General features: G+C 49.3%; 1 protein-coding gene across 2 annotated transcripts in view; it reads right to left on the bottom strand.

The window, feature by feature from the left end:
* Positions 1 to 21,785, bottom strand: part of LOC147100008 (NT-3 growth factor receptor-like) — a 945,826-nt gene that overhangs the window by 796,769 nt on the left and 127,272 nt on the right. The gene's annotated exons all lie outside the window — the stretch shown is intronic.

Below are 21,785 nucleotides of genomic sequence, written 5' to 3'. Positions count from 1 at the left end.
AACAGAGAGAAGGGGGAACACAGACTAGAACAAAGTGAAGGGGGAACACAGACTAGAACAGAAAGAAGGGGGAACACAGACTAGAACAGAGAGAAGGGGGAACACAGACTAGAACAGAGTCAAGGGGGTACACAGACTAGAACAGAGTGAAGGGGGAACACAGACTAGAACAGAGAGAAGGGGGAACACAGACTAGAACAGAGAGAAGGGGGAACACAGACTAGAACAGAGTGAAGGGGAAACACAGACTAGAGCAGAGAGAAGGGGGAACATAGACTAGAACAGAGTGAAGGGGAACACAGGCTAGAACAGAGAGAAGGGGGAACACAGACTAGAACAGAGAGAAGGGGGAACACAGACTAGAACAGAGAGAAGGGGGAACACAGACTAGAACAGAGAGAAGGGGGAACACCGACTAGAACAGAGAGAAGGGGGAACACAGGCCAGAACAGGGAGAAGGGGGAACACAGACTAGAACAGAGAGAAGGGGGAACACAGACTAGAACAGAGAGAAGGGGGAACACAGACTAGAACAGAGTGAAGGGGAACACAGACTAGAACAGAGTGAACGGGGAACACAGGCTAGAACAGAGTGAAGGGGAACACAGACTAGAACAGAGAGAAGGGGGAACACAGACTAGAACAGAGTGAAGGGGAAACACAGACTAGAACAGATAGAAGGGGGAACACAGACTAGAACAGAGAGAAGAGGGAACACAGACTAGAACAGAGAGAAGGGGGAACACAGACTAGAACAGAGTGAAGGGGAACACGGACTAGAACAGAGTGAAGGGGAAACAGAGACTAGAACTGTGAGAAGGGGGAACACAGACTAGAACAGAGTGAAGGGGGAACACAGACTAGAACAGAGTGACGGGGAACACAGACTAGAACAGAGAGGAACGGTAACACAGACTAGAACAGAGAGAAGGGGGAACACAGACGAGAACAGAGAGAAGGGGGAACACAGACTAGAACAGAGTGAAGGGGAACACAGACTAGAACAGAGAGGAATGGTAACACAGACTAGAACAGAGAGAAGGGGGAACACAGACTAGAACAGAGTGAAGGGGGAACACAGACTAGAACAGAGTGAAGGGGAACACAGACTAGACCAGAGAGAAGGGGGAACACAGACTAGAACAGAGAGAAGGGGGAACACAGACTAGAACAGAGAGAAGCGGGAACACAGACTAGAATAGAGATAAGGGGGAATACAGACTAGAACAGAGAGAAGCGGGAACACAGACTAGAATAGAGAGAAGGGGGAACACAGACTAAAACTGAGTGAAGGGGCAACACAGACTAGAACAGAGAGAATGGGGAACACAGACTAGAGCAGAGTGAAGGGGGAACACAGACTAGAACAGAGAGAAGGGGAACACAGACTAGAACAGAGAGAAGGGGGAACACAGACTAGAACAGAGAGAAGGGGGAACACAGACTAGAACAGAGTGAAGGGGAACACAGACTAGAACAGAGTGAGGGGGAACACAGACTAGCACAGAGAGAAGGGGGAACACAGACTAGAACAGAGAGAAGGGGAACACAGACTAGAACAGAAAGAAGGGGAACACAGACTTGAACAGAGAGAAGAGTGAACACAGACTAGAACAGCGAGAAGGGGGAACACAGACTAGAACAGAGTGAAGGGGGAACACAGACTACAACAGAGTGAAGGGGAACACAGACTAGACCAGAGAGAAGGAGGAACACAGACAAGAACAGAGAGAAGGGGGAACACAGACTAGAACAGAGAGAAGCGGGAACATAGACTAGAATAGAGAGAAGGGGGAACACAGACTAAAACTGAGTGAAGGGGCAACACAGACTAGAACAGAGAGAATGGGGAACACAGACTAGAGCAGAGTGAAGGGGGAACACAGACTAGAACAGAGAGAAGGGGAACACAGACTAGAACAGAGAGAAGGGGGAACACAGACTAGAACAGAGAGAAGGGGAAACACAGATTAGAACAGAGAGAAGGGGGAACACGGACTAGAACAGAGAGAAGGGGGAACAGAGACTAGAACAGAGAGAAGGGGGAACACAGACTAGAACAGAGAGAAGGGGAAACACAGACTAGAACAGAGTGAAGGGGAACACAGACTAGCACAGAGAGAAGGGGGAACACAGACTAGAACAGAGAGAAGGGGAACACAGACTAGAACAGAAAGAAGGGGAACACAGACTAGAACAGAGAGAAGGGGGAACATAGACTAGAACAGAGTGAAGGGGAACACAGACGAGAACAGAGTGAAGGGGAAACACAGACTAGAACAGAGTGAAGGGGAAACACAGACTGGAGCAGAGAGAAGGGGGAACATAGACTAGAACAGAGTGAAGGGGAACACAGACGAGAACAGAGTGAAGGGGAAACACAGACTAGAACAGAGTGAAGGGGAACACAGACTAGAACAGAGAGAAGGGGGTACACAGACTAGAACAGAGTGAAGGGGAAACACAGACTAGAGCAGAGAGAAGGGGGAACATAGACTAGAACAGAGTGAAGGGGAACACAGACTAGAACAGAGAGAAGGGGGAACACAGACTAGAACAGAGAGAAGGGGGAACACCGACTAGAACAGAGAGAAGGGGGAACACAGGCCAGAACAGGGAGAAGGGGGAACACAGACTAGAACAGAGAGAAGGGGGAACACAGACTAGAACAGAGTGAAGGGGAACACAGACTAGAACAGAGTGAAGGGGAACACAGACTAGCACAGAGAGAAGGGGGAACACAGACTAGAACAGAGAGAAGGGGAACACAGACTAGAACAGAAAGAAGGGGAACACAGACTTGAACAGAGAGAAGAGTGAACACAGACTAGAACAGCGAGAAGGGGGAACACAGACTAGAACAGAGTGAAGGGGGAACACAGACTAGAACAGAGTGAAGGGGAACACAGACTAGACCAGAGAGAAGGGGGAACACAGACTAGAACAGAGAGAAGGGGGAACACAGACTAGAACAGAAAGAAGCGGGAACACAGACTAGAATAGAGAGAAGGGGGAACACAGACTAAAACTGAGTGAAGGGGCAACACAGACTAGAACAGAGAGAATGGGGAACACAGACTAGAGCAGAGTGAAGGGGGAACACAGACTAGAACAGAGAGAAGGGGAACACAGACTAGAACAGAGAGAAGGGGGAACACAGACTAGAACAGAGAGAAGGGGAAACACAGATTAGAACAGAGAGAAGGGGGAACACAGACTAGAACAGAGAGAAGGGGGAACAGAGACTAGAACAGAGAGAAGGGGGAACACAGACTAGAACAGAGTAAAGGGGAACACAGACCAGAACAGAGAGAAGGGGGAACACAGACTAGAACAAAGTGAAGGGGGAACACAGACCAGAACAGAAAGAAGGGGGAACACAGACTAGAACAGAGAGAAGGGGGAACACAGACTAGAACAGAGTCAAGGGGGTACACAGACTAGAACAGAGTGAAGGGGGAACACAGACTAGAACAGAGAGAAGGGGGAACACAGACTAGAACAGAGAGAAGGGGGAACACAGACTAGAACAGAGTGAAGGGGAAACACAGACTAGAGCAGAGAGAAGGGGGAACATAGACTAGAACAGAGTGAAGGGGAACACAGGCTAGAACAGAGAGAAGGGGGAACACAGACTAGAACAGAGAGAAGGGGGAACACAGACTAGAACAGAGAGAAGGGGGAACACAGACTAGAACAGAGAGAAGGGGGAACACCGACTAGAACAGAGAGAAGGGGGAACACAGGCCAGAACAGGGAGAAGGGGGAACACAGACTAGAACAGAGAGAAGGGGGAACACAGACTAGAACAGAGAGAAGGGGGAACACAGACTAGAACAGAGTGAAGGGGAACACAGACTAGAACAGAGTGAACGGGGAACACAGGCTAGAACAGAGTGAAGGGGAACACAGACTAGAACAGAGAGAAGGGGGAACACAGACTAGAACAGAGTGAAGGGGAAACACAGACTAGAACAGATAGAAGGGGGAACACAGACTAGAACAGAGAGAAGAGGGAACACAGACTAGAACAGAGAGAAGGGGGAACACAGACTAGAACAGAGTGAAGGGGAACACGGACTAGAACAGAGTGAAGGGGAAACACAGACTAGAACTGAGAGAAGGGGGAACACAGACTAGAACAGAGTGAAGGGGGAACACAGACTAGAACAGAGTGAAGGGGAACACAGACTAGAACAGAGAGGAATGGTAACACAGACTAGAACAGAGAGAAGGGGGAACACAGACTAGAACAGAGTGAAGGGGGAACACAGACTAGAACAGAGTGAAGGGGAACACAGACTAGAACAGAGAGAAGGGGGATCACAGGCTAGAACAAAGAGAAGGGGGAACACAGACTAGAACAGAGTGAAGGGGAACACAGACTAGAACAGAGAGAAGGGGGAACACAACCTAGAATAGAGAGAAGGGGGAACACAGACTAGAACAGAGAGAAGGGTGAACACAGACTAGAACAGAGAGAAGGGGGAACACAGACGAGAACAGAGAGAAGGGTGAACACAGACTAGAACAGAGAGAAGGGGGAACACAGACTAGTACAGAGTGAAGGGGAACACAGACTAGAACAGAGAGAAGGGGGAACACAGACTAGAACAGAGAGAAGGGGGAACACAGACTAGAACAGAGAGAAGGGGGACCACAGACTAGAACAGAGAGAAGGGGGAACACAGACGAGAACAGAGAGAAGGGGGAACACAGACTAGAACAGAGAGAAGGGGGAACACAGACTAGAACAGAGAGAAGGGGAAACACAGACTAGAACAGAGTGAAGGGGAACACAGACTAGCACAGAGAGAAGGGGGAACACAGACTAGAACAGAGAGAAGGGGAACACAGACTAGAACAGAAAGAAGGGGAACACAGACTAGAACAGAGAGAAGGGGGAACATAGACTAGAACAGAGTGAAGGGGAACACAGACGAGAACAGAGTGAAGGGGAAACAGAGACTAGAACAGAGTGAAGGGGAACACAGACTAGAACAGAGAGAAGGGGGAACACAGACTAGAACAGAGTGAAGGGGAAGCACAGACTAGAGCAGAGAGAAGGGGGAACATAGACTAGAACAGAGTGAAGGGGAACACAGACGAGAACAGAGTGAAGGGGAAACACAGACTAGAACAGAGTGAAGGGGAACACAGACTAGAACAGAGAGAAGGGGGTACACAGACTAGAACAGAGTGAAGGGGAAACACAGACTAGAGCAGAGAGAAGGGGGAACATAGACTAGAACAGAGTGAAGCGGAACACAGACTAGAACAGAGAGAAGGGGGAACACAGACTAGAACAGAGAGAAGGGGGAACACCGACTAGAACAGAGAGAAGGGGGAACACAGGCCAGAACAGGGAGAAGGGGGAAAACAGACTAGAACAGAGAGAAGGGGGAAGACAGACTAGAACAGAGAGAAGGGGGAACACAGACTAGAACAGAGTGAAGGGGAACACAGACTAGAACAGAGTGAACGGGGAACACAGGCTAGAACAGTGTGAAGGGGAACACAGACTAGAACAGAGAGAAGGGGGAACACAGACTAGAACAGAGTGAAGGGGAAACACAGACTAGAACAGATAGAAGGGGGAACACAGTCTAGAACAGAGAGAAGAGGGAACACAGACTAGAACAGAGAGAAGGGGGAACACAGACTAGAACAGAGTGAAGGGGAACACAGACTAGAACAGAGTGAAGGGGAACACAGACTAGCACAGAGAGAAGGGGGAACACAGACTAGAACAGAGAGAAGGGGAACACAGACTTGAACAGAGAGAAGAGTGAACACAGACTAGAACAGCGAGAAGGGGGAACACAGACTAGAACAGAGTGAAGGGGGAATACAGACTAGAACAGAGTGAAGGGGAACACAGACTAGACCAGAGAGAAGGGGGAACACAGACTAGAACAGAGAGAAGGGGGAACACAGACTAGAACAGAGAGAAGCGGGAACACAGACTAGAATAGAGAGAAGGGGGAACACAGACTAAAACTGAGTGAAGGGGCAACACAGACTAGAACAGAGAGAATGGGGAACACAGACTAGAGCAGAGTGAAGGGGGAACACAGACTAGAACAGAGAGAAGGGGAACACAGACTAGAACAGAGAGAAGGGGGAACACAGACTAGAACAGAGTGAAGGGGAACACAGACTAGAACAGAGTGAAGGGGAACACAGACTAGCACAGAGAGAAGGGGGAACACAGACTAGAACAGAGAGAAGGGGAACACAGACTAGAACAGAAAGAAGGGGAACACAGACTTGAACAGAGAGAAGAGTGAACACAGACTAGAACAGCGAGAAGGGGGAACACAGACTAGAACAGAGTGAAGGGGGAACACAGACTAGAACAGAGTGAAGCGGAACACAGACTAGACCAGAGAGAAGGGGGAACACAGACTAGAACAGAGAGAAGGGGGAACACAGACTAGAACAGAGAGAAGCGGGAACACAGACTAGAATAGAGAGAAGGGGGAACACAGACTAAAACTGAGTGAAGGGGCAACACAGACTAGAACAGAGAGAATGGGGAACACAGACTAGAGCAGAGTGAACGGGGAACACAGACTAGAACAGAGAGAAGGGGAACACAGACTAGAACAGAGAGAAGGGGGAACACAGACTAGAACAGAGAGAAGGGGAAACACAGATTAGAACAGAGAGAAGGGGGAACACAGACTAGAACAGAGAGGAGGGGGAACAGAGACTAGAACAGAGTGAAGGGGAACACAGACTAGCACAGAGAGAAGGGGGAACACAGACTAGAACAGAGAGAAGGGGAACACAGACTAGAACAGAAAGAAGGGGAACACAGACTAGAACAGAGAGAAGGGGGAACATAGACTAGAACAGAGTGAAGGGGAACACAGACGAGAACAGAGTGAAGGGGAAACACAGACTAGAACAGAGTGAAGGGGAACACAGACTATAACAGAGAGAAGGGGGAACACAGACTAGAACAGAGTGAAGGGGAAACACAGACTAGAGCAGAGAGAAGGGGGAACATAGACTAGAACAGAGTGAAGGGGAACACAGACTAGAACAGAGTGAAGGGGAACACAGACTAGAACAGAGAGAAGGGGGTACACAGACTAGAACAGAGTGAAGTGGAAACACAGACTAGAGCAGAGAGAAGGGGGAACATAGACTAGAACAGAGTGAAGGGGAAAACAGAATAGAACAGAGAGAAGGGGGAACACAGACTAGAACAGAGAGAAGGGGGAACACCGACTAGAACAGAGAGAAGGGGGAACACAGGCCAGAACAGGGAGAAGGGGGAACACAGACTAGAACAGAGAGAAGGGGGAACACAGACTAGAACAGAGTGAAGGGGAACACAGACTAGAACAGAGTGAAGGGGAACACAGACTAGCACAGAGAGAAGGGCGAACACAGACTAGAACAGAGATAAGGGGAACACAGACTAGAACAGAAAGAAGGGGAACACAGACTTGAACAGAGAGAAGAGTGAACACAGACTAGAACAGCGAGAAGGGGGAACACAGACTAGAACAGAGTGAAGGGCGAACACAGACTAGAACAGAGTGAAGGGGAACACAGACTAGACCAGAGAGAAGGGGGAACACAGACTAGAACAGAGAGAAGGGGGAACACAGACTAGAACAGAGAGAAGCGGGAACACAGACTAGAATAGAGAGAAGGGGGAACACAGACTAAAACTGAGTGAAGGGGCAACACAGACTAGAACAGAGAGAAGGGGGAACACAGACTAGAACAAAGTGAAGGGGGAACACAGACCAGAACAGAAAGAAGGGGGAACACAGACTAGAACAGAGAGAAGGAGGAACACAGACTAGAACAGAGTCAAGGGGGAACACAGACTAGAACAGAGAGAAGGGGAACACAGAGTAGAACAGAGAGAAGGGGGAACACAGACTAGAACAGAGAGAAGGGGAAACACAGATTAGAACAGAGAGAAGGGGGAACACAGACTAGAACAGAGAGAAGGGGGAACACAGACTAGAACAAAGTGAAGGGGGAACACAGACCAGAACAGAAAGAAGGGGGAACACAGACTAGAACAGAGAGAAGGGGGAACACAGACTAGAACAGAGTCAAGGGGGAACACAGACTAGAACAGAGTGAAGGGGGAACACAGACTAGAACAGAGAGAAGGGGGAACACAGACTAGAACAGAGAGAAGGGGGAACACAGACTAGAACAGAGTGAAGGGGAAACACAGACTAGAGCAGAGAGAAGGGGGAACATAGACTAGAACAGAGTGAAGGGGAACACAGGCTAGAACAGAGAGAAGGGGGAACACAGACTAGAACAGAGAGAAGGGGGAACACAGACTAGAACAGAGAGAAGGGGGAACACAGACTAGAACAGAGAGAAGGGGGAACACAGACTAGAACAGACAGAAGGGGGAACACCGACTAGAACAGAGAGAAGGGGGAACACAGGCCAGAACAGGGAGAAGGCGGAACACAGACTAGAACAGAGAGAAGCGGGAACACAGACTAGAACAGAGAGAAGGGGGAACACAGACTAGAACAGAGTGAAGGGGAACACAGACTAGAACAGAGTGAACGGGGAACACAGGCTAGAACAGAGTGAAGGGGGAACACAGACTAGAACAGAGAGAAGGGGAACACAGACAAGAACAGAGTGAAGGGGGAACACAGACTAGAACAGACAGAAGGGGGAACACAGACTAGAACAGAGAGAAGGGGGAACACAGACTAGAAAAGAGGATAGGGGAACACAGACTAGAACAGAGAGAAGGGGGAACACAGACTGGAACAGAGAGAATGGGGAACACACACTAGAACAGAGAGAAGGGGGAACACAGACTAGAACAGAGTGAAGGGGGAACACAGACTAGAACAGAGACAATGGGGAACACAGACTAGAACAGAGTGAAGGGGGAACACAGACTAGAACAGACAGAAGGGGAACACAGACTAGAACAGAGTGAAGGGGAACACAGACTAGAACGGAGAGAGGGGGGAACACAGACTAGAACAGAGTGAAGGGGAACACAGACTAGAGCAGAGTGAAGGGGAATAAAGTGTAGAAGAGAGAGAAGGGGAACACAGTCTAGAGCAGAGTGAAGGGGAACACAGACTAGAACAGAGAGAAGGGGGATAACAGACAAGAACAGAGTGAAGGGGGAACACAGACTAGAACAGAGAGAAGGGGAACACAGACTAGAACAGAGTGAAGGGGAACACAGACCAGAACGTAGAGACGGGGGAACAAAGACTAGAACAGAGAGGAGGGGGAACACAGACTAGAACAGAGAGAAGGGGGAACACAGACTAGAACAGAGAGAAGGGGGAACACAGACTAGAACAGAGAGAAGGGGGAACACAGACTAGAACAGAGAGAAGGGGAACACAGACTAGAACAGAGAGAAGGTGGAACACAGACTAGAACAGAGTGAAGGGGAAACAAAGACAAGAACAGATAGAAGGGGGAACACAGGCTAGAACAGAGTGAAGGGGAACACAGACTACAACAGAGAGAAGGGTGAACACAGACTAGAACAGAGTGAAGGGGGAACAGAGACTAGAACAGAGTGAAGGGGAACACAGACTAGAACAGAGAGAAGGGGGAACACAGACTCGAACAGAGAGAAGGGGGAACACAGACTACAACAGAGAGAAGGTGGAACACAGACTAGAACAGAGAGAAGGGGGAACACAGACTAGAACAGAGTGAAGAGGGAACACAGACTAGAACAGAGTGAAGGGGAACACAGACTAGAACAGAGAGAAGTGGGAACACAGACTAGAACAGAGAGAAGGGGGGACACAGACTAGAACAGAGTGAAGGGGGAACACAGAATAGAAAAGAGTGAAGGGGAACACAGACTAGAACAGAGAGAAGGGGATCACAGACTAGAACAGAGAGAAGGGGGAACACAGACTAGAACAGAGTGAAGGGGAACACAGACTAAAACAGAGAGAAGGGGAACACAGACTAGAACAGAGAGAAGGGGGAACACAGACTAGAACAGAGAGAAGGGGGAACACAGACTAGAACAGAGAGAAGGGGGAACACAGACTAGAACAGAGAGAAGGGGGAACACAGACTAGAACAGAGTGAAGGGGAACACAGACTAAAACAGAGAGCAGGGGGAACACAGACTAGAACAGAGAGAAGAGTGAACACAGACTAGAACAGAATGAAGGGGAACACAGACTAGAACAGAGAGAAGGGGGAACACAGACTACAACAGAGAGAAGGGGGAACACAGACTTGAACAGAGAGAAGGGGGAACACAGACTAGAACAGAGAGAAGGGGGAACACAGACTAAAACTGAGTGAAGGGGGAACAAAGACTAGAACAGAGAGAAGGGGGAACACAGACTAGAACAGAGTGAAGGGGGAACACAGACTAGAACAGAGAGAAGGGGATACACAGACTAGAACAGAGAGAAGGGGGAACACAGACTAGAACAGAGAGAAGGGGGAACACAGACTAGAACAGAGAGAAGGGGGAACACAGACTAGAACAGAGAGAAGGGGGAACACAGACTAGAACAGAGAGAAGGGGGAACACAGACTAAAACTGAGTGAAGGGGGAACACAGACTAGAACAGAGAGAAGGGGGAACACAGACTAGAACAGAGTGAAGGGGGAACACAGACTAGAACAGAGAGAAGGGGGAACACAGACTAGAACAGAGTGAAGGGGAACACAGACTAGAACAGAGAGAAGGGTGAACACAGACTAGAACAGAGTGAAGGGGGAACACAGACTAGAACAGAGTGAAGGGGAACACAGACTAGAACAGAGAGAAGGGGGAACACAGACTCGAACAGAGAGAAGGGGGATCACAGACTACAACAGAGAGAAGGTGGAACACAGACTAGAACAGAGAGAGGGGGGAACACAGACTAGAACAGAGTGAAGAGGGGACACAGACTAGAACAGAGTGAAGGGGAACACAGACTAGAACAGAGAGAAGTGGGAACACAGACTAGAACAGAGAGAAGGGGGGACACAGACTAGAACAGAGTGAAGGGGGAACACAGACTAGAAAAGAGTGAAGGGGAACACAGACTAGAACAGAGAGAAGGGGATCACAGACTAGAACAGAGAGAAGGGGGAACACAGACTAGAACAGAGTGAAGGGGAACACAGACTAAAACAGAGAGAAGGGGGAACACAGACTAGAACAGAGAGAAGGGGGAACACAGACTAGAACAGAGAGAAGGGGGAACACAGACTAGAACAGAGAGAAGGGGGAACACAGACTAGAACAGAGAGAAGGGGAACACAGACTAGAACAGAGTGAAGGGGAACACAGACTAAAACAGAGAGCAGGGGGAACACAGACTAGAACAGAGAGAAGAGTGAACACAGACTAGAACAGAATGAAGGGGAACACAGACTAGAACAGAGAGAAGGGGGAACACAGACTAGAACAGAGAGAAGGGGGAACACAGACTAGAACAGAGAGAAGGGGGAACACAGACTAGAACAGAGAGAAGGGGGAACACAGACTAGAACAGAGAGAAGGGGGAACACAGACTAAAACTGAGTGAAGGGGGAACACAGACTAGAGCAGAGAGAAGGGGGAACACAGACTAGAACAGAGTGAAGGGGGAACACAGACTAGAACAGAGAGAAGGGGGAACACAGACTAGAACAGAGAGAAGGGGGAACACAGACTAGAACAGAGAGAAGGGGGAACACAGACTAGAACAGAGAGAAGGGGGAACACAGATGAGAACAGAGAGAAGGGGGAACACAGACTAGAACAGAGTGAAGGGGAACAAAGACTAGTACAGAGAGAAGGGGGAACACAGACTAGAACAGAGAGAAGGGGGAACACAGACTAGAACAGAGAGAAGGGGGAACAAAGACCAGAACAGAGAGAAGGGGGAACACAGACCAGAACAGAGAGAAGGGGGAACACAGATGAGAACAGAGAGAAGGGGGAACACAGACTAGAACAGAGAGAAGGGGGAACACAGACTAGAACAGAGAGAAGGGGGAACACAGGCTAGAACAGAGAGAAGAGTGAACACAGACTAGAACAGAATGAAGGGGAACACAGACTAGAACAGAGAGAAGGGGGAACACAGATGAGAACAGAGAGAAGGGGGAACACAGACTAGAACAGGGAGAAGGGGGATCACAGACTAGAACAGAGTGAAGGGGAAACACAGATTGGAACTGAGAGAAGGGGGAACACAGACTAGAACACAGAGAAGGGGGAACACAGACTAGAACAGACAGAAGGGGGAACACAGACTAGAACAGAGAGAAGGGGGAACACAGACTAGAACAGAGAAAAGGGGGAACACAGGCCAGAACAGAGAGAAGGGTGAACACAGACTAGAACAGAGAGAAGGGGGAACACAGACTAGAACAGAGAGAAGGGGAACACAGACTAGAACAGAGAGAAGGTGGAACACAGACTAGAACAGAGTGAAGGGGAAACAAAGACAAGAACAGATAGAAGGGGGAACACAGGCTAGAACAGAGTGAAGGGGAACACAGACTAGAACAGAGAGAAGGGGGAACACAGACTAGAACAGAGTGAAGGGGGAACACAGACTAGAACAGAGTGAAGGGGAACACAGACTAGAACAGAGAGAAGGGGGAACACAGACTCGAACAGAGAGAAGGGGGAACACAGACTACAACAGAGAGAAGGTGGAACACAGACTAGAACAGAGAGAAGGGGGAACACAGACTAGAACAGAGTGAAGAGGGAACACAGACTAGAACAGAGTGAAGGGGAACACAGACTAGAACAGAGAGAAGTGGGAACACAGACTAGAACAGAGAGAAGGGGGGACACAGACTAGAACAGAGTGAAGGGGGAACACAGACTAGAAAAGAGTGAAGGGGAACACAGACTAGAACAGAGAGAAGGGGATCACAGACTAGAACAGAGAGAAGGGGGAACACAGACTCAAACAGAGTGAAGGGGAACACAGACTAGAACAGAGAGAAGGGGGAACACAGACGAGAACAGAGAGAAGGGGGAACACAGACTAGAACAGAGAGAAGGGGGAACACAGACTAGAACAGAGAGAAGGGGGAACACAGACTAGAACAGAGAGAAGGGGGAACACAGACTAGAACAGAGTGAAGGGGAACACAGACTAAAACAGAGAGCAGGGGGAACACAGACTAGAACAGAGAGAAGAGTGAACACAGACTAGAACAGAATGAAGGGGAACACAGACTAGAACAGAGAGAAGGGGGAACACAGACTACAACAGAGAGAAGGGGGAACACAGACTTGAACAGAGAGAAGGGGGAACACAGACTAGAACAGAGAGAAGGGGGAACACAGACTAAAACTGAGTGAAGGGGGAACACAGACTAGAACAGAGAGAAGGGGGAACACAGACTAGAACAGAGTGAAGGGGGAACACAGACTAGAACAGAGAGAAGGGGATACACAGACTAGAACAGAGAGAAGGGGGAACACAGACTAGAACAGAGAGAAGGGGGAACACAGACTAGAACAGAGAGAAGGGGGAACACAGACTAGAACAGAGAGAAGGGGGAACACAGACTAGAACAGAGAGAAGGGGGAACACAGACTAAAACTGAGTGAAGGGGGAACACAGACTAGAACAGAGAGAAGGGGGAAGACAGACTAGAACAGAGTGAAGGGGGAACACAGACTAGAACAGAGAGAAGGGGGAACACAGACTAGAACAGAGAGAAGGGGGAACACAGACTAGAACAGAGAGAAGGGGGAACACAGACTAGAACAGAGAGAAGGGGGAACACAGATGAGAACAGAGAGAAGGGGGAACACAGACTAGAACAGAGTGAAGGGGAACACAGACGAGAACAGAGAGAAGGGGGAACACAGACAAGAACAGAGAGAAGGGGGAACACAGACTAGAACAGAGAGAAGGGGGAACACAGACTAGAACAGAGAGAAGGGGGAACACAGACTAGAACAGAGTGAAGGGGAACACAGACTAAAACAGAGAGCAGGGGGAACACAGACTAGAACAGAGAGAAGAGTGAACACAGACTAGAACAGAATGAAGGGGAACACAGACTAGAACAGAGAGAAGGGGGAACACAGACTACAAAAGAGAGAAGGGGGAACACAGACTTGAACAGAGAGAAGGGGGAACACAGACTAGAACAGAGAGAAGGGGGAACACAGACTAAAACTGAGTGAAGGGGGAACACAGACTAGAACAGAGAGAAGGGGGAACACAGACTAGAACAGAGTGAAGGGGGAACACAGACTAGAACAGAGAGAAGGGGATACACAGACTAGAACAGAGAGAAGGGGGAACACAGACTAGAACAGAGAGAAGGGGGAACACAGACTAGAACAGAGAGAAGGGGGAACACAGACTAGAACAGAGAGAAGGGGGAACACAGACTAGAACAGAGAGAAGGGGGAACACAGACTAGAACAGAGAGAAGGGGGAACACAGATGAGAACAGAGAGAAGGGGGAACACAGACTAGAACAGAGTGAAGGGGAACACAGACTAGTACAGAGAGAAGGGGGAACACAGACTAGAACAGAGAGAAGGGGGAACACAGACTAGAACAGAGAGAAGGGGGAACAAAGACGAGAACAGAGAGAAGGGGGAACACAGACCAGAACAGAGAGAAGGGGGAACACAGATGAGAACAGAGAGAAGGGGGAACACAGACTAGAACAGAGAGAAGGGGGAACACAGACTAGCACAGAGAGAAGGGGGAACACAGGCTAGAACAGAGAGAAGGGGGAACACAGACTAGAACAGAGTGAAGGGGAAACACAGATTGGAACTGAGAGAAGGGGGAACACAGACTAGAACAGACAGAAGGGGGAACACAGACTAGAACAGAGAGAAGGGGGAACACAGACTAGAACAGAGAAAAGGGGGAACACAGGCCAGAACAGAGAGAAGGGGGAACACAGACTAGAACAGAGAGAAGGGGGAACACAGACTAGAACAGAGAGAAGGGGAACACAGACTAGAACAGAGAGAAGGTGGAACACAGACTAGAACAGAGTGAAGGGGAAACAAAGACAAGAACAGATACAAGGGGGAACACAGGCTAGAACAGAGTGAAGGGGAACACAGACTAGAACAGAGAGAGGGGGGAACACAGACTAGAACAGAGTGAAGGGGGAACACAGACTAGAACAGAGTGAAGGGGAACACAGACTAGAACAGAGAGAAGGGGGAACACAGACTCGAACAGAGAGAAGGGGGAACACAGACTACAACAGAGAGAAGGTGGAACACAGACTAGAACAGAGAGAAGGGGGAACACAGACTAGAACAGAGTGAAGAGGGAACACAGACTAGAACAGAGTGAAGGGGAACACAGACTAGAACAGAGAGAAGTGGGAACACAGACTAGAACAGAGAGAAGGGGGGACACAGACTAGAACAGAGTGAAGGGGGAACACAGACTAGAAAAGAGTGAAGGGGAACACAGACTAGAACAGAGAGAAGGGGATCACAGACTAGAACAGAGAGAAGGGGGAACACAGACTAGAACAGAGTGAAGGGGAACACAGACTAGAACAGAGAGAAGGGGGAACACAGACTAGAACAGAGAGAAGGGGGAACACAGACTAGAACAGAGAGAAGGGGGAACACAGACTAGAACAGAGAGAAGGGGGAACACAGACTAGAACAGAGAGAAGGGGGAACACAGACTAGAACAGAGTGAAGGGGAACACAGACTAAAACAGAGAGCAGGGGAAACACAGACTAGAACAGAGAGAAGAGTGAACACAGACTAGAACAGAATGAAGGGGAACACAGACTAGAACAGAGAGAAGGGGGAACAAAGACTACAACAGAGAGAAGGGGGAACACAGACTTGAACAGAGAGAAGGGGGAACACAGACTAGAACAGAGAGAAGGGGGAACACAGACTAAAACTGAGTGAAGGGGGAACACAGACTAGAACAGAGAGAAGGGGGAACACAGACTAGAACAGAGTGAAGGGGGAACACAGACTAGAACAGAGAGAAGGGGATACACAGACTAGAACAGAGAGAAGGGGGAACACAGACTAGAACAGAGAGAAGGGGGAACACAGACTAGAACAGAGAGAAGGGGGAACACAGACTAGAACAGAGAGAAGGGGGAACACAGACTAGAACAGAGAAAAGGGGAACACAGACTAAAACTGAGTGAAGGGGGAACACAGACTAGAACAGAGAGAAGGGGGAACACAGACTAGAACAGAGTGAAGGGGGAACACAGACTAGAACAGAGAGAAGGGGGAACACAGACTAGAACAGAGAGAAGGGGGAACACAGACCAGAACAGAGAGAAGGGGGAACACAGACTAGAACAGAGAGAAGGGGGAACACAGATGAGAACAGAGAGAAGGGGGAACACAGACTAGAACAGAGTGAAGGGGAACACAGACTAGTACAGAGAGAAGGGGGAACACAGACTAGAACAGAGAGAAGGGGGAACACAGACTAGAACAGAGAGAAGGGGGAACAAAGACTAGAACAGAGAGAAGGGGGAACACAGACCAGAACAGAGAGAAGGGGGAACACAGATGAGAACAGAGAGAAGGGGGAACACAGACTAGAACAGAGAGAAGGGGGAACACAGACTAGAACAGAGAGAAGGGGGAACACAGGCTAGAACAGAGAGAAGAGTGAACACAGACGAGAACAGAATGAAGGGGAACACAGACTAGAACAGAGAGAAGGGGGAACACAGATGAGAACAGAGAGAAGGGGGAACACAGACTAGAACAGGGAGAAGGGGGATCACAGACTAGAACAGAGTGAAGGGGAAACACAGATTGGAACTGAGAGAAGGGGGAACACAGACTAGAACACAGAGAAGGGGGATCACAGACTAGAACAGACAGAAGGGGGAACACAGACTAGAACAGAGAGAAGGGGGAACACAGACTAGAACAGAGAAAAGGGGGAACACAGGCCAGAACAGAGAGAAGGGGGAACACAGACTAGAACAGAGAGAAGGGGGAACACAGACTAGAACAGACAGAAGGGGGAACACAGACTAGAACAGAGTGAAGGGGATACACAGACTAGAACAGAGTGAAGGGGAACACAGGCTAGAACAGAGAGAAGGGGGAACACAGACTAGAACAGAGTGAAGGGGAACACAGACTAGTACAGAGAGAAGGGGGAACACAGACTAGAACAGAGTGAAGGGGAACACAGACTAGCACAGAGAGAAGGGGGAACACAGACTAGAACAGAGTGCAGGGGAAACACAGATTGGAACTGAGAGAAGGGGGAACACAGACTAGAACACAGAGAAGGGGGAACACAGACTAGAACAGACAGAAGGGGGAACACAGACTAGAACACAGAGAAGGGGGAACACAGACTAGAACAGAGAAAAGGGGGAACACAGGCCAGAACAGAGAGAAGGGGGAACACAGACTAGAACAGAGAGAAGGGGGAACACAGATTAGAACAGACAGAAGGGGGAACACAGACTAGAACAGAGTGAAGGGGATACACAGACTAGAACAGAGTGAAGGGGAACACAGGCTAGAACAGAGAGAAGGGGGAACACAGACTAGAACAGAGTGAAGGGGAACACAGACTAGCACAGAGAGAAGGGGGAACACAGACTAGAACAGAGAGAAGGGGAACACAAACTAGAACAGGGAGAAGGGGGAACACAGACTAGAACAGAGAGAAGGGGGAACACAGACTAGAACAGAGAGAAGGGGGAACACAGACTAAAACTGAGTGAAGGGGGAACACAGACTAGAACAGAGAGAAGGGGGAACACAGACTAGAACAGAGTGAAGGGGGAACACAGACTAGAACAGAGAGAAGGGGATACACAGACTAGAACAGAGAGAAGGGGGAACACAGACTAGAACAGAGAGAAGGGGGAACACAGACTAGAACAGAGAGAAGGGGGAACACAGATGAGAACAGAGAGAAGGGGGAACACAGACTAGAACAGAGAGAAGGGGGAACACAGACTACAACAGAGTGAAGGGGAACACAGACTAGAACAGAGAGAAGGGGGAACACAGACTAGAACAGAGAGAAGGGGGAACACAGACTAGAACAGAGAGAAGGGGGAACACAGACTAGAACAGAGTGAAGGGGGAACACAGACTAGAACAGAGTGAAGGGGAACACAGACTACAACAGAGAGAAGGGGATCACAGACTAGAACAGAGAGAAGGCGGAACACAGACTAGAACAGAGTGAAGGGGAACACAGACTAGAACAGAGAGAAGGGGGAACACAGACTAGAACAGAGAGAAGGGGGAACACAGACTAGAACAGAGAGAAGGGGGAACACAGACTAGAACAGAGAGAAGGGGGTACACAGACGAGAACAGAGAGAAGGGGGAACACAGACTAGAACACAGAGAATGGGGAACACAGACTAGAACAGAGAGAAGGGGGAACACAGATGAGAACAGAGAGAAGGGGGAACACAGACTAGAACAGAGAGAAGGGGGAACACAGACTAGAACAGAGAGAAGGGGAACACAGACTAGAACAGAGAGAAGGGGGAACACAGACTAGAACAGAGAGAAGGGGGAACACAGATGAGAACAGAGAGAAGGGGGAACACAGACTAGAACAGAGAGAAGGGGGAACACAGACTAGAACAGAGAGAAGGGGGAACACAGACTAGAACAGAGAGAAGGGGCAACACAGACTAGAACAGAGAGAAGTGGGAACACAGACGAGAACAGAGAGAAGGGGGAACACAGACTAGAACAGAGAGAAGCGGGAACACAGACTAGAACAGAGTAAAGGGGAACACAGACTAGAACAGAGTGAAGGGGAACACAGACTAGAACAGAGTAAAGGGGAACACAGACTAGAACAGAGAGAAGAGGGAACACAGACTAGAACAGTGTGAACGGGGAACACAGACTAGAACAGAGAGAAGGGGGAACACAGACTAGAACAGAGAGAAGGGGGAACACAGACTAGAAAAGTGTGAAGGGGGAACACAGACTAGAACAGGGAGAAGGGGGAACACAGACTAGAACAGAGAGAAGGGGGAACACAGACTAGAAAAGAGGATAGGGGAACACAGACTAGAACAGAGAGAAGGGGGAACACAGACTAGAACAGAGAGAAGGGGGAACACAGACTAGAAAAGAGGATAGGGGAACACAGACTAGAACAGAGAGAAGGGGGAACACAGACTACAACAGAGGATAGGGGAACACAGACTAGAACAGAGAGAAGGGGGAACACAGACTAGAAAAGAGGATAGGGGAACACAGACTAGAACAGAGAGAAGGGGGAACACAGACTAGAACAGAGAGAAGGGGGAACACAGACTTGAACAGGGAGAAGGGGGAACACAGACTAGAACAGAGTGAAGGGGGAACACAGACTAGAACAGAGACAAGGGGGAACACAGACTAGAACAGAGTGAAGGGGAACACAGACTAGAACGGAGAGAAGGGGGAACACAGACTAGAACAGAGTGAAGGGGAACATAGACAAGAGCAGAGTGAAGTGGAACACAGACCAGAACAGAGACAAGGGGAACGCAGTCTAGAGCAGAGTGAAGGGGAACACAGACTAGAACAGAGAGAAGAGGTGCACAGACAAGAACAGAGTGAAGGGGGAACACAGACTAGAACAGAGAGAAGGGGAACACAGACTAGAACAGAGTGAAGGGGAACACAGACTAGAACGGAGAGAAGGGGGAACACAGACGAGAACAGAGAGGAGGGGGAACACAGACTAGAACAGAGAGAAGGGGAACACAGACTAGAACAGAGAGAAGGGGGAACACAGACTAGAACAGAGAGAAGGGGGAACACAGATTAGAACAGAGAGAAGGGGGAACACAGACTAGAACAGAGTGAAGGGGGAACACAGGCCAGAACAGAGAGAAGGGGGTACACAGACTAGAACAGAGAGAAGGGGGAACACAGACTAGAACAGAGAGAAGGGGAACACAGACTAGAACAGAGAGAAGGTGGAACACAGACTAGAACAGAGTGAAGGGGAAACAAAGACTAGAACAGATAGAAGGGGGAACACAGGCTAGAACAGAGAGAAGGGGGAATACAGACTAGAACAGGGAGAAGGGGGAACACAGACTAGAACAGAGTGAAGGGGGAACACAGACTAGAACAGAGACAAGGGGGAACACAGACTAGAACAGAGTGAAGGGGGAACACAGACTAGAACAGAGAGAAGGGGAACACAGACTAGAACAGCGTGAAGGGGAACACAGACTAGAACGGAGAGAAGGGGGAACACCGACTACAACAGAGTGAAGCGGAACACAGACTAGAGCAGAGTGAAGGGGAACACAGACTAGAAGAGAGAGAAGGGGAAAACAGTCTGGAGCAGAGTGAAGGGGAACACAGACTAGAACAGAGAGAAGGGGGAACACAGACAAGAACAGAGTGAAGGGGGAACACAGACTAGAACAGAGAGAAGGGGAACACAGACTAGAATACAGTGAAGGGGAACACAGACTAGAACGGAGAGAAGGGGGAACACAGACTAGAACAGAGAGGAGGGGAACACAGACTAGAACAGAGAGAAGGGGGAACACAGACTAGAACAGAGAGAAGGGGGAACACAGACTAGAAAAGAGAGAAGGGGGAACACAGACTAGAACAGAGAGAAGGGGGAACACAGACTAGAACAGAGTGAAGGGGGAACACAGACTAGAACAGAGTGAAGGGGAACACAGACTAGAACAGAGAGAAGTGGGAACACAGACTAGAACAGAGAGAAGGGGGAACACAGATTAGAACAGAGTGAAGGGGGAACACAGACTAGAACAGATTGAAGGGGAACACAGACTAGAACAGAGAGAAGGGGGAACACAGACTAGAGCAGAGAGAAGGGGGAACACAGACTAGAACAGAGAGAAGGGGGAACACAGACTAGAACAGAGAGAAGGGGGAACACAGATTAGAACAGAGAGAAGGGGAAACACAGACTAGAACAGAGTGAAGGGGGAACACAGGCCAGAACAGAGAGAAGGGGGTACACAGACTAGAAGAAGAGAGAAGGGGGAACACAGACTAGAACAGAGAGAAGGGGAACACAGACTAGAACAGAGAGAAGGTGGAACACAGACTAGAACAGAGTGAAGGGGAAACAAAGACTAGAACAGATAGAAGGGGGAACAGAGGCTAGAGCAGAGTGAAGGGGAACACAGACTAGAACAGAGAGAAGGGGGAACACAGACTACAACAGAGTGAAGGGGGAACACAGACTAGAACAGAGTGAAGGGGAACACAGACTAGAACAGAGAGAAGGGGGAACACAGATTGAACAGAGAGATGGGGGAACACAGACTAGAACAGAGAGAAGGGGGAACACAGACAAGAACAGAGTGAAGGGGGAACACAGACTAGAACAGAGAGAAGGGGAACACAGACTAGAACACAGTGAAGGGGGAACACAGACTAGAACAGAGAGAAGGGGGAACACAGACTAGAACAGAGTGAAGGGGGAACACAGACTAGAACAGAGAGAAGGGGAAAACAGTCTGGAGCAGAGTGAAGGGGAACACAGACTAGAACAGAGAGAAGGGGGAACACAGACAAGAACAGAGTGAAGGGGGAACACAGACTAGAACAGAGAGAAGGGGAACACAGACTAGAACACAGTGAAGGGGAACACAGACTAGAACGGAGAGAAGAGGGAACACAGACTAGAACAGAGAGAAGGGGGAACACAGACTAGAACAGAGAGAAGGGGGAACACAGACAAGAACAGAGAGAAGGGGGAACACAGATTAGAACAGAGAGAAGGGGGAACACAGACTAGAACTGAGTGAAGGGGGAACACAGGCCAGAACAGAGAGAAGGGGGTACACAGACTAGAAGAGAGAG

This window comes from Somniosus microcephalus, chromosome 27, assembly GCF_052327205.1.
Source record: "Somniosus microcephalus isolate GS21.2 chromosome 27, FLI_Smic_1.0, whole genome shotgun sequence".
In the NCBI taxonomy this organism is placed as follows: domain Eukaryota; kingdom Metazoa; phylum Chordata; class Chondrichthyes; order Squaliformes; family Somniosidae; genus Somniosus; species Somniosus microcephalus.
The sequence above is the reverse complement of the archived record's forward strand: the minus strand, read 5'-3'. Positions and strand labels throughout refer to the sequence as shown.